Raw genomic sequence first — 13,987 nt, 5'->3', positions numbered from 1 at the left:
GTCCATATCAGACTTTATTAAGAAGAGAGAGAAAAAGTAAGCAGGGAGAAGCATTGTGCTTGCTCAGAAGTTGAGTTGCAGAACTTAAGTCATTAAAACATGAATTCCAGCATCTAGTTTCCCATCTCAGTATCATCACAAGGGAATTTTTGCAGCGTGAATCCCCAAAGGCTAAGTTAGGAACCAAAAGGGAAATTACCTCTCCCTTTCCAAAATAACTATTTGACTGCAAATTTTAATTTTAAGAAAACAGTTTTAAAGCATTGAGATGGTAAGTCCACTTATGATCCACACATGTTTGCCTCTGCATTTGTTATTATTTCTTTATTAAGACAAAAAAGAGAGTTTTACTCTTCCATTCAGTTGGTAAATGACAGCATTTATGACATTTCTTCCCTAGGCTAGTAGTTCTGAGAGTTTGACAGAGGATCATTTGCATATTTTTTCAGCAAAATCTGTAAGCTATTTTAAAGGAAATCATATCTCCAAATTACTTTTTTTTTCAACCCTGTTTTGAGTTATTTACTCAAATGGAAAAAAATGTGTAGCATGGCTTAATTTACAGAGCCTGAGACAGTAATAGCAAATCAAATCCATGGTTCATCCATGTGTCCCCACTGGACTGTCAGTACTGGGAATAAGGGCCACATATATATCTTTATCAGCTCCGCAACCCCATTGTCCTGCAGTGCTTGGGCAGAAGGCCAGAACTCGGGTGAGACCAGTGAGGTGCACAGGGCATGGAATTTAAGGAGACACTAGTACAGGTCCTGCTTGGGCACACAGGAAGCATCCAATCAACATTTGCTACATGGATCTGTAAATAAGCTGAAATAGTTACTACCTTTGCTGACAGCTGGCCGCTGGTGAGAGGGCAGAAAAGAAAGGCCCACTGACCACCCTTCAGAAAATAATCGGACCCAGATGAAGCACGGTCCACCTGCAAACACAAGGTCTTTGGCTTCGGTTTCCCTTAAAAAAGGTCAAATGTAACTGAAGCAAAACTTCGTGAATATAAAATAGTGTGGGAAGATGACATCAGAGCTGTACTTGAACTTTGAGAAATTCAAATCTGTTAGCAGCATTTGTCACTGGGTTTTCTTGAGTGATAAAGGGTGCGACTGTTTATCAAGCTCTGAGAGTTTCAAAATCCCTACAGTGGAGTTAAGAGACTTTATGTTCTGCTTTGTCCCTGCTATGTGAAGCGGTGGGTTAAGAATCACTGAAGAGTGAAAGGAAAAATTGCAAGGGAGAAAATGAAGCCAACTGAAACTCATTTTATTTTCCCCTAAATCTTGGTTACTCTGACCGTATACGTTACACGGCAATCTCCTATGACTTCAGCTTGGTGTTATTTTAATATCACATTTCATCCACAGATCTGAGCTCCACTTTGGAACTCTTCAATGGGATCAAAGGCCACCACGTAACTCCGCTCAGCTGCCCACATTTCAGGTAGCAAGTCCAAAAATAAAATTTTTCTTGGCAGAGACTGAAGAGCATTAACAACAACAATAAAAATCCCTTAGGTCCAATTAGCCCAAGCCAAGAATATTTAGGATCAGATTAAACACTTAGGCTTGGGGTGGGGTGGGGTCTTCCAAGCTATCCTAGGTCAAATATTGTTACCACCAGCGAAAAGATTTTGTACACTTCACAGTTTACAAGATTTCAGGTCATGAGGGAGAAGAAATCTGGCATCACAGACGTGCTGTGCTCTGCTGGGCACATCCGCACGTTTTCCTTTCACCTTTCCCCAGGGGCCCTGAAATATAAAAAATTTGTCTGGGGGGCAGTACAGAACAATGCTTAAAAGCAAGGACTCTGGAGTCAGAATGCTGGGACTGGGTCTCAAAGGCTTGGGTTCCCTTGTGCCTCACTCTGAAGATCTGTAAAAGGAATGCAGTCACTGGACCTATGTCGGGGGGCTGATGACAGCATTAATCAGATGACACACCCATGGCACTCAGGATGGCACCAACACACAGTAAGCAGCTCGTGAATGTTAGGCTTCTTTCTTTCCCAGACATTATTTGTAATGGTTAACTCCTCTGAGTGAAAAGGCCACATCGTATTTTTCCTCCTTTTGGTCTCTACGGACACTCATTTCTGACTTCCACGTAGGAAGCGCTTGGTGGAACTGAACTCGACGCCCCTCCTCCCTCCACTGCCTTGGCCCTTAGGTCCGTCCATGTAACTCCTGATCTGGAGGTTCTGCTCCAGCCCTTGAGCCCTTCTTACATCGCCATATATGTGCAGTGAGCTTATCTGTGTTCCATTTTCCTGTGGGTCCTACTACTAGTGGTACCAGATGAACTGATCAAATACCTGCCAGGAAACGGGTAATTTTTCAAGCCAATGAAATAAGATACATATAACTCATGAAAGAGACTCTTACAGAGCCGGGCCCAGTGGGAACTCTAAATTGTGAACAGTTGGTGGGAAGTTCTTTTCAGGTAGGAAAATGACACATCATGACACATCCCCAGAGCTTCTGCCTATTTGTTCACTCTGAATGACATGACAGTCCAAACCCTCCATGGTCTAGTCAGCAACCTCAGGATTAACCATTCTTCCCTCGTTGCCACTCCTTTTGCGTGCAAAGACTGTTAGAGAGGTGCGCTGTGCTCTTACACACTCAAGTGTGAAGCGTGAATTTGAACTCCCTTTTGTACACGGATCCTTGGGCCAGACACAACCTCAAGTCCTAATCTGAATGCTGGGGGATTGGTCACGGTCCTCACGGCATAGAAACAATAAAAAGACTACCTCTTGTTACCCCCACCCCAACTTTAAACATGTCTCCAATTTATTATAGTGACAGTGAGAAACAACCCTTTCTTCTAAATACGACCCTGGACCCCAAAAGAAGCAATCTTAAACCAAAACACATCTTCTGTGGCACACACATACTCAACTGGTCATCTGAAACCCTTCAATTAGAAAAGATCTGGATTAGAAGGAAAAAATAAGGTAAAGATTATCCAGACTTACTTCTGAAATAAGTAGAAACAATATGAAGTTTACATATTTACCAACGGCGATTTTTTAACAAATTAAAAAATCAAAATCCAAAAAAAAAAGGAAATACCTTGATTATCAAAATTCCATCAAAATCCAATCAGTTAAATATGCCTCCGGATTGTATTTCATTAAAAATTTGAAAAGAGCAAGAACGGACCCTGGACCGAGAGTTGCTATGTAAGAAAAATGATACTGGTGTTAAGGAGAGCAATCAATGTCCCCTTTGTTGAAAAGGAAAAAATAACTTTATGAAATGATATATGTTTGAAATAAAGTATTTTCTATGTTATTTGAGACTGGCTGATTAAAATCACTTTTGCACAAGTAAGGAGAGTCCCCTCAAATTGCTTGGAGGGGACTCTCCTTACCTGTATGGAGTTGGAAAAGGAAGAATTTTCTCCCCCATTATATGGGCCTATATAAGTTCAAATGATGGTAGAACTTCTAATGTATTACAGTAGGATCCTAGGATTCTGACTAAAAACAAGGAAAATGGTTAGAACTTCCATTCAGTTGACATTTATCGAAGGTCTCCTAAAGTGTAAACCCAGAGTTGAACATCAGTTTCTAATTGTTTACTCTTTGTTGTCACTCTGATGTTTCAGAACCCTCCAACGTAAGTCCAAATTTAGCAGTCCCAAAGCTTCTACCTTTTTCCATTTTAAACACAAATTAAGTATAATGAAAAATATTGGAAAAATGGCAGATGGGCAAAACCACCACCATTATGTTTTAATGTATTTCCTTCGAGGTCATTTATCTAAACATAGGTCTGAGTTAAAATCATTCTGTAAGAGCAAAGTATCTTTTTCTACTCTGTTTTTTTTTGAGTTACCATAAATTTTTTTCATGTAATTATATAGTTTTCAGAAACCATTATTACTATTATTGGATTCATAACTACCCCGTGAATGTATATTAACCATTCTTCTATTATGGTTTCCAAAGTTTCCACTATTTTCTACCAATCACTCAATTACTCATTCATTCAATGTCACCAGGATGTCTTAAGCACTCTGAACTAGTATCATCAATGCCATTCTAAAGGCATATCTTGCATTTTGTGTTGTTTCCTTAATACCAATTCCCAGACATGAAATGACTCAGATAAAAGTATAGACATTTTTAAGACCCTTCCTATATATGGGAAGATTACTCTCTAAAAGGGTTATAATGAATTTATATCACTTCCAGGATAATAGTGTCACTCATGTCAGAATCCGAGGTTCATCCAAGACTTAACTTCTCCTTGAAAAAGAAGCCACCAACCTTCTCTATTCTGGCTGGATCTGTTTTTCTGTATGTTATTAGAATATTTAAAAAAATAAAGATCTAATTTTCTTTCTCTGATTAAACTCCATCAAACGCCTGTTATATTTTTTTCAGGATAGAGTTCAAATTTCTTAAGTCTATCACTAACCTATCACACCTTCCACAAATCTCAGGCCACATCTTTCAGCCGCTCACTTTCGGGTCCTGCGTTCACACCTCCGCCTTCCCACGCCACCCCCTCTGCCTGGGTGCCCCTCCCTTCTCTGGCCTGGAACAACCCCACCTGCTACTCCGTGAAACCTGTCTTGGGACTTTGCCTTGTTCCCCAAAGAAAGAAATCAGACTCTCCTTTCTCTGTGATTTTACAATACATTCATTTGTCACCGCTTCTAGTCTGCAGAATTTAGTGGTTAAGAGTTCAAACTCTACAACTGAACTGCCTGTTTTCAAACTACCCTGTCTGTGCATAAGTTAAATAATTCAGTGAGACCGTGGTTTTTCCAATGGCAACACAGAGATGCCAACGGTCTCCATATCACAGGGTTTTATTGGGATGGACCTCACTAAATACAAAACCCGGTTAACAAGGGCTATTAAACTGATGCTATTCATTATTATTACGCTCATCACATGCTCTTTTTCTCTTTATCAACTGAGGGTTTCTTTGAGAGCAGGGGCTGTGTCCTCATCATCTTTGTATTCCCAAGCCCTGCTCTGGTGGCTGGCACACTGCAGATGCTCGATACACCTTTGCTGAATGAGTGGGACCCAGAGCCAAGGAAGGCACAGCTTTTGTCCTCCAGAGGTACGATCTCATGGAGGAGCCAGATGTGCCCAAACAGCTTCCTACATGGAGTACCATGACAAGCACCACGCTGAGTGGGCCCTGGCCCAGATCTCTATTCCTGGAGAGCAGGCTTGCTCCCTGGAACCTCCCAGAGAGGGGAGAAAGAAGGGCAGAACAAACAGCTTAATGAATACCCCATAATTGAGCACACTGAGCAATCAATGGAGTGATCTATGAGGTTGGAGCAAATGACCGACTCAGTGGGCCTCGGGCCTCTCAAAGAGTTATTTTTAAAGTAAATCTATTATGATGACCAGTCAAGGAATCCTAACTATGCTGAGTCAGAAGGAGACTGAGAAAGGAGGAGGAAAATCAGATTAAATATTTAATAAGAGGGTTTCAAATGATTTTAGTGTCTCACGCTCAGTGAGTTTTGGATGTAAATTCTGGTTAAAAGGGTCAGGCCTTACTTCCAAAGAGTGTACGCTTTTAAATTTCCAAAGCTCATGTTCATGTGTCTTTATCAGAAGAGATTCTCTTGATTCACGTAAACTCTGAAGACGGCAGCAACAGCATCCTGCCAAATGCCTGCTGGAGAAAGCTGCGTTGGGCATAATGGCCTGAAGCAAGCCTCTGGATAATATTTATAGTGTTTCTGCACATTTCCTTTCCATCTGCCCAAGGACATGGCTCTGTACGTGTTTAAATCACAACTAAATATCAGCACATGGAATTAGCCTCATGATCTACTTCATTCCCAAGAAGAAAAGTAATCAATATTCTTTTAGAGCAAACTCCGTATCACTAGAAAACGTTGAGAAAATCGGGGGAAAAAAAATTACAGATACAGGGGAACTAGAGCTTCATTTTGAAACAAGACAAAACTTAACCTTAAAGGAAATATCTGGGACATATTCTATAACATTAACTAATGTAATAGCCAGGCAAATGTGGCATTCAACTGCATTCAGCCTGTGAGCAGACAATATGAAAGGGACAGAGGCATGTACACCTGTGTCAGTCATAACTATAAAACACTGATAAAGGAAATTGAAGATGATAAAAAGTAATGGAAAGATATCCCATGCTCTTGGATTAGAAGAATTAATATTGGTAAAATGGCCATACTACCCAAAGCAATTTTCAGATTTAATACAATCCCTATCAAATTACCCGTGACATTTTTTTTTTAACAGAACTTGAACAAGTAATCCAAAAATTTATATGGAATCATAAAAGACCAGAATTGCCAAAAAAAACCTGAGGAAAAAGAACAAAGCTGAACGTATAAGCCTCCCAGACTTCAGACAATACTACAGAGCTACAGTAATCAATGCAGTGTGGTATTGGCACAAAAACAGACATGTGAATCAATGGAACAGAATGGAGAGCCTAGAAATAAACCAACACATACCTATGGTCAATTAATCTTCAACAAAGGAGGCAAGAATATACAATGGAAAAAAGGCAGTCTCTTCAGCAAGTGATGCTGGGAAAACTGGACAGCCACATGTAAATCAATGAAGTTAGAACACTCCCTCACACCATACACAAAAATAAACTCAAATGGCTTAAAGACTTAAATATAAGACAAGACACTATAAACCTTCTAGAAGAAAACATAGGCAAAACATTCTCTGACATAAATCTTAGCAATGTTCTCCTAGGACAGTCTACCCAGGCAATAGAAATAAAACCAAAAATAAACAAATGGGACCTAATCAAATGTATAAACTCTTGCACAGCAAAGGAAACCATAAACAAAATGAAAAGACAGCCTATAGACTGGTAGAAAATATTTGTAAACGATGTGACTGACAAGGGCTTAATTTCCAGAATATACAAACAGCTCATACAACTCAGTAACAAAAAACCAAACAACCCAATCAAAACACGGGCAGAGACCTAAATAGACATTTCTCCAAAGAACATAGATGGCCAATAGGCACATGGAAAGATGCTCAACTTCACGAATTATCAGGGAAATGCAAATCAAAATCACATTGAGGTATCACCTCACACCAGTCAGAATATTAAAAAGCCATTATTAAAAAGTCAAACAAATAATAAATGCTGGAGAGGGCATAAAGAAAAGGGAATTCTCCTACATTGTTGGTGGGAATGTGAATTGGTGCAGCCACACCCCAACGTTCACAGCAGCATTATCTACAATAGCCAAGACATGGAAGCAACCTAAATGTCCACTGACAGATGAATGGATAAAAAAGATGCACTATAGATACACAATGGAATACTATGCGGCCATAAAAAAGATTGAAACAATGCTATTTGCAGCAACATGGACCTATTATATAAGTTAAGTAAGCCAGGTAGAGAAAGACAAATATCATATAATATCACATATGTGGAATCTACAGTATGATACAAATGAACTTATTTACAAAACAAAAACAGATTCACATCATAGAAAAGAAACAATGGTTACCAAAGGGGAAAGAAGGGGATACAGAGGAATTAGAGGAGATGCATTCTTCTATACATGAGTACAGAGAACAGCAAAGGACGAGAGCCTGGGATTCCAGTCAAGCCTAGCTCATATGTGGGAAAGGAGGAGAGGGACAAATGAGGAGTTTGGGATTAGTGGATATAAACTACTGTATATAAAATAAACAACAAGTCCTACTGTATAGGACAGGGAACTATATTCAATATCCTGTAATAAACCATAATGGAAAAGAACATGAAAAAGTATATATATGTATACACACACACACACACAACACACACGCACACACACATAACTGAATCACTTTGCTGTACATTAGAAACTAACACAACATTGTAAATCAACTATACAGCAATTAAAAAAAAATGAAGACCGAAATTTAAAATCCTACAGGAAATAAAGCTGATGAAACCACTATTCTCATTTCAGTTTGCATTACCTTAACTCTTCAAGAAACACAATTTTGCATGCTTATTTCTCTACTCAAAATGGTGACACCATTTCAGTGTGACTAGATGAATAATCACTTAGGCATAAACTCTCAGTAGCTGATGTAAAACAAACCTACCCAGTTAAAATCAGAATGTGTTATAAAATCAGAATGTGTTATGAAACTTGGTTCAGACTGTAATATAATTAAGAAATATCAGAAATACATCTCCAGACCAGTTTTCAATATGTAGAACTTTACAAAAATGTATTAACTCAGCTTTATTAACAATCCCTTCATATTACCATAATAATACATCTTCTTTAGTGCATGAACCTGAGTCTACTAATTTATCACTAAAGTCAACTGTCTTTCTCTCCTGTGACAGGTGTGACTGTGCAAAGATCCTAAGCCACACTGCTCTCCAGCGTGACCAAAAGCTTATATCCATGGCCTGGTTGGCTGGGGTTATGAGTATAGTCTGTGGTCAAGCAAACTAAACCACATTGTGTAGGAAACCCATGACCTTCGTCTTAATAGCATTGTGGTAAGAAAAACCAGGGACTATTCACAAAAATAAATAGGAGACTTGCTCATTCATAAGTCATCCATTGAATCAGTAAGCAAAAGGCTGTGAGATGCTTCAGATACTGATAAAAGTTCACTCATTCATGCACTCACTCATTCATTCTACCAGTTTATATGACTACCTTCTATACGTGCCATAAAAAAGTGGTCTTACAATTCAGTGAGAGCGCTCCACAAAACAATTTCAATCCAGTCTGATTTATGCTTATTCAAACAATTTAAACTAAGTGAAATCTCTATATAACTCTTGGACCTACCCCCAAAGTTAATAAACTAATGAATCTTCAAGAATTTAACCTAAATCAGAAACTTCCTTTAAAGATACAGATTTACCTTAACAGTAAGAGTACCATCTCAGAACTACAACTGGTTAATTGGGCTGCAGAATTAACCATGTTATCTAAGAAAACATAGCTTAAGGAATGGAAAAAAAAATTTTAAATTCCCCGGGCTAAGTGTCCTTTTCACCAAGAATTTGGTTCCTTGAATATTACCAGAGAAGTTGAGAAAACACATGTGCCCAGTGGGCAAATGCACATGGGGTGACAGCCTACTTGAAGCAGGGAAGGGGAAAAAAAAAAAACCCACACTTCAAGACAGGTCTAGGGTCAGATTATTTAAATATCTTTACTTGTCTGAGCCATTTCCTCATCTGAAACCTGGAGAAGAGTCCAGTATACATTCCCTAGTGTTCTTACGAGGACTCAAGGAGATATCCACTGATATGTGCTTAACAGAGTGCCTGGCCCCCACCACGCACTACATAAACATAGCTGTCATGATGCCCTCATCAGCTTCGCATCGTATCCTTGGTTCATTTCATGAAGTCATCCTCCATTTTTCTAAATGGTAATACAACAGCCTTTTTGTGTCAACTTTCAAATCACTATGTCTCATATGGTCACTTCAACTTAATTCAAGATTTACTTCCTAGAAGACTTATGTCGGAGGTACTATATACCAAGGGGTTAAAGCCCAATTCCAGGGAATAGTGCAAAGCTACAAGAAAGCAGAACGCTAATTCTGAGCGAGTCCTTGCTGACCTCAGACTGCGGTAACCGTTAGGTCTTTCTTAGGATCAAGTGAAACTTGTCCCCAGTTAAGTCATACCAATTGGTCTTAACTCTTGTAGACCTGCAGAGCTAGTTAATCTCAGCCATCTTCTACAGGACAGGTCTTCAAACGTGTGAAGACAGCTACTGTGTCCTAGCTAAGGCTTACTTTCTCTCTACCAAACATCGCCAGTGTCTTCAACTATCTCTTATATGACACTGTTTAAAGAAATGAGAGCGAATGATCTCCTTGCCTCCCAGATAATTGTTCAGTGTCTTGCAGCTGGCAGCACTAAGGACACTGTATACTATAAGGGGTGAAAGCTAAGACCCTGAGAGGAGGAGGAGGCAACACACACCTCTCAGTGATTTGCATTTGCTTGCAATCATCCGTTCCTTATTAGGCAGTCCAAACCCATGTCTCCAGAGATAAGGTAAGCTCAAGAATCTTGGAATAATCATTAGATTCCTTTTCCTTTTCCAATAGGCTAAAGAGCCATCAGCTATAGGAACAGAAGACTTACAATCTGATTAGGATGGACTGGATAGCAATGTCCTGGTTTTAAATTGCCAACAGATCTTTTATGAAACAGCAACAGCAAAAAAAGCCATTCGATTCATTCTTCATCTACACAGATGAGAACTTTTTGAAGACAATATCATTACAAGTATGGAACTACTCTCTGGCCACAATTCATGACAGAGCAAAAATCACTGCCCACATCAAGGATGCAACAGCTTCCTTACTAGTTTCCCCAAGGCCAGTTTCTTCCCATTCCAGTTTACTCCTCACAACATCCTTCAGCAACAAGGCTGATTATGTCATATCTCGAATGCAAAAATCTCTCTTGGCCTCCTTACTTGCTTAGATAACAACACACCAATTCCTTAAACTGAAACTCTAAATTCTTGCATGCCTGTGGCCCCCACCCCCAACCTGCCTTTCTACATCTCAGATAGCTGTTAGCCCACTCTGTATGTTTTGCCATGTTATAGGCTAGGCTCCTAAGCTTTAGGTCCAGGCCAAAAAGAGGTGGCCTACAATGTCAATTCACTACTGTTACAGAGGTGCGTAGACTGGGCCATCTACCATCATCTTCTCGTAGCATCATTTCCTAGATATGAGCTGGGCTTGATCAGAACCCCAGGCCCTTGTTCTCTGTTGTTCTCTCTGTACTTACTAAGTTTAGGACGTTGCTCAAATGCCACTCTCTGGGAAACCTTTCTCTACTGCCCGAGACAGTGTGCCTTACTCAATCCTCTGTGCTCTTCTAGGCTGAGGTCCTATTTCTGTAAGAGCAGTTGTCAACTTACAATGTAGTTTTTATCTCTGCACTTCCTTTCCTTACTAGATTATAAGCCCCTTTGGAGTACTAATTGAAGATTTGTGTCTTACTTTTGTGACCTTAGAACCCATCATTGTACCTGTCACATAATGATAATCAATAAAGGTTTGTTGAATGAATAATGAAATAGAATGTCTACTCTGTTTTGGCAAAGAAAACAAAGATTTCAGTAAAGTTAGGTTTCAGAAAAAAATAAAAAGAGAAGGAAAAGTAAAAGTTGCAATGAATTTGTCATGACTGTTTAGTATAATTATAAGACCCTGTCAAATAATAAAAGATTAGCTCCTTGCAATCTCTATTTTTAGAGCTAAAGAAATGAAATTTTAATGGGTGTGTTTATTCAAGCCAGTCAGTGCATTAGCCAATTATGGTTCTGTGTTCACTTGAAACTATCAAAGTTCAAAAAGTGGTACATATTATTTATTCACTATCAATTATTGAACATAACTGGGCTTTCTCAATCTAAATAGTTCATATATCTAGTATCAAATTTTAATTTTATTTTTTTAAGTTTCTAGGTTGACCTGACAAAGCAGCTGGTAAAATTTCTGTATGTTTCCATTTAACTGCTTCTCTAATAATGAGATTTTTTTTTCCCCTTTGAGATTTAAAAGGCACTCAAATCAATCTAAGAGCCATATTCAATATCTGTTTGCAACGGCATATTTTGGGGTTGCTATTATTCAAGGCATCACAAGTGTTTCTTAATTAAAATATTTGCTACATGTGCAATATCCCCCAGTATGGTATTTCTTGCAGCTGCTGGAAATCTTTTAGAATCCCACCACGTGAAATTAAGCATAGTCTTCAAGTGGTAAGAAACCTTGACTAGCGATCAAAATACTGTTCTCCGGTTGCTCTAGACGCTGTTGATCTGGAGTGCAGACACCTCAGCATATCGTAGGAATGTTCTCTCCTCATCAGTTCTTTTCTTAAGACCGCAATTTCCTTCTTGGATGAGAATGGGTAAGGATTCTGTGTCTTAGGCTCTTTGAAAATGAACTTTCTCAAGTGAGGATGTTTAATAAATAACAACCTAAATAAAGGTACTGAATGATTTTTAACTCCTCTTTATGGGAGATGAGAGATTGGGTGCCTTTGACCTACTCCATGTTTGTTAATTTAATCTAGAGTTGCAAACCTTGTGATCGAAAAGCAAACCAAATAGGAAAATTTCTTTAAAAAAAAAAAATCTGGGAAAATGGAAAGCTCACATTGGATGAATGGTTCTCAATTTGGGCCAATTCTCCCTTCAGGGGACATCTGGTAACATCTGAAGATACTTCTGGTCGTCACACCAATACGGTGCTACTGGTGTTTGGTGGGTAGAGAAATCTACAGTCAATCTAATTGCTGTTCTTCCATCAGTAAGATGTCATTTTTCTCCGGCATGCTTTGTCTCGTTGTCTGTAGTTTTCGGTTTGATTATGATGTGTCTGGGTACGGACTTCTTTGGATTCATCTAGGTTGCATTTTGCTGAGCTTCTAGAATGTGCAGGTTTATTTCATTCGCCAAATTGGGGAAGCTTTCTTATAATTATTCTTTCAAATATTTTTTTCACCACACTCTCTCCTCTCCTTCAGGGACTCTGTGGATAGGAATATCAGAAATTCTGGTATTGTCCCAAAGATCCCTGAGGCCACTGATCAGTTCTCTTCTCCAATCTTTTTTTTTTTTCTCTCTCTCTGTTGTTTTGATTGGATAATTTCTATTAACCCACCTTTAGGATTAATAGCAATTAATCTGACTCTCTTCTCTGTTACCTCCATTCTGCTATTGAAACCTCTAATGAGTTTTATATTTTGGTTACTGTATTTTTCAGTTCTAAAATTTCCATTTAGCTATTTCTATCTTTTTTTTTTTTTCCTGAGACTTTCTATCTTTTCATTCATTTCAAGAGTGTCTGCATTTACTTCTCAGAGCATTTTTATCATGGTTGCTTTAAAAAGCCTTTGTTACATAATTCCACCATTTGTGTGATTCAGAATTGGCCATTTATTGACTGTCTTCTCCCATGTGAGTTGAGGTTTTCCTGTTCCTTTGTATGCTGAGTAATTTGTATTCTCGATATTTTGTGTATTATGTTATGAGACTCTGGGTCTTACTTAAGCCATATGTAGAATGTTGATATTTTTGTTTTATCAGGAAATCAACCTGGTTGAATTTGAGATGCAAATTCTGACCAGGCTTCTGTGGGTTGTGGCTTCAATACCTGTTCTATTTCCAACAGCTTTGTAGCACTCTTTAGGTCTGACCTGCATGTGCACCATCCAGTGGCCACTCTGGAATCCAGGCAGTGATTTATCCCTCAGCTCAGTTCTCAGTCTTTGGTAGATAAACTGCTTAAGATCAGATCCAAGCATGTGCAGCTCAGGGGTGAGCCTAAGAGTTTGTAAAGAACTTTATGAGACTCCTTTTTTAATCTACACCCTCTCTGTAATCTGCCTAGCGCTTTTTGGTTCCTTGGGACACCCCCTTTCAGTCCTCCGACCAGAAAGCCGGTGCTTCAATTGTTCTACATGGCCTCAAAATCCCCCATGACTCCTTTCTCCTCTGGTTTCTCTCTCTTGGGAAGCACACTGGATGTGACAGTGTTGCTTAAGTCCATCCCTGAGAATACTGCATCTCGCTGAAATGCCTGGAAATTTCTGTTACCTGGATGACACTCATCTCTGGTTCCTAATACAGATGTAAGCATTCATTATTTATTCCCTCAATAAATATTTACAGAGTATCTACTATGTGCCAGTCACTGTTTCAGTGAACAATACAAGGTTCTCTTCCCTCAGGAACTTTTATTTAAATTGAGAAGAGACAGAAAGTGAACAAATACTGAGTAAATATATGATACATCAGAAAGGGACAAATGCGAGAGAGAAAAATAAAGCTGGGGGGGTGTAGATTTTCACTCAGGGTGAGGTGGGAGCCAAAAGAGTGAGTAATGGAGTAACGGAATCTGCTTGAAGTTAAAAGGATTGTTCCAGTCTCTCCTGTTTATCTATTTGATTAGTCACTGCAAA

At 39.0% G+C, this 13,987-nt stretch overlaps 1 protein-coding gene across 1 annotated transcript in view; it reads right to left on the bottom strand.

Moving 5' to 3' along the window:
• The window catches only part of SRGAP1 (SLIT-ROBO Rho GTPase activating protein 1), a 250,031-nt gene that overhangs the window by 100,657 nt on the left and 135,387 nt on the right, over window positions 1–13,987 (bottom strand).

Source organism: Camelus ferus, chromosome 12 (assembly GCF_009834535.1).
Source record: "Camelus ferus isolate YT-003-E chromosome 12, BCGSAC_Cfer_1.0, whole genome shotgun sequence".
Lineage (NCBI taxonomy): Eukaryota > Metazoa > Chordata > Mammalia > Artiodactyla > Camelidae > Camelus > Camelus ferus.
Note: the sequence above shows the minus strand (reverse complement) of the source record. Positions and strands in the feature narration are given on the sequence as shown.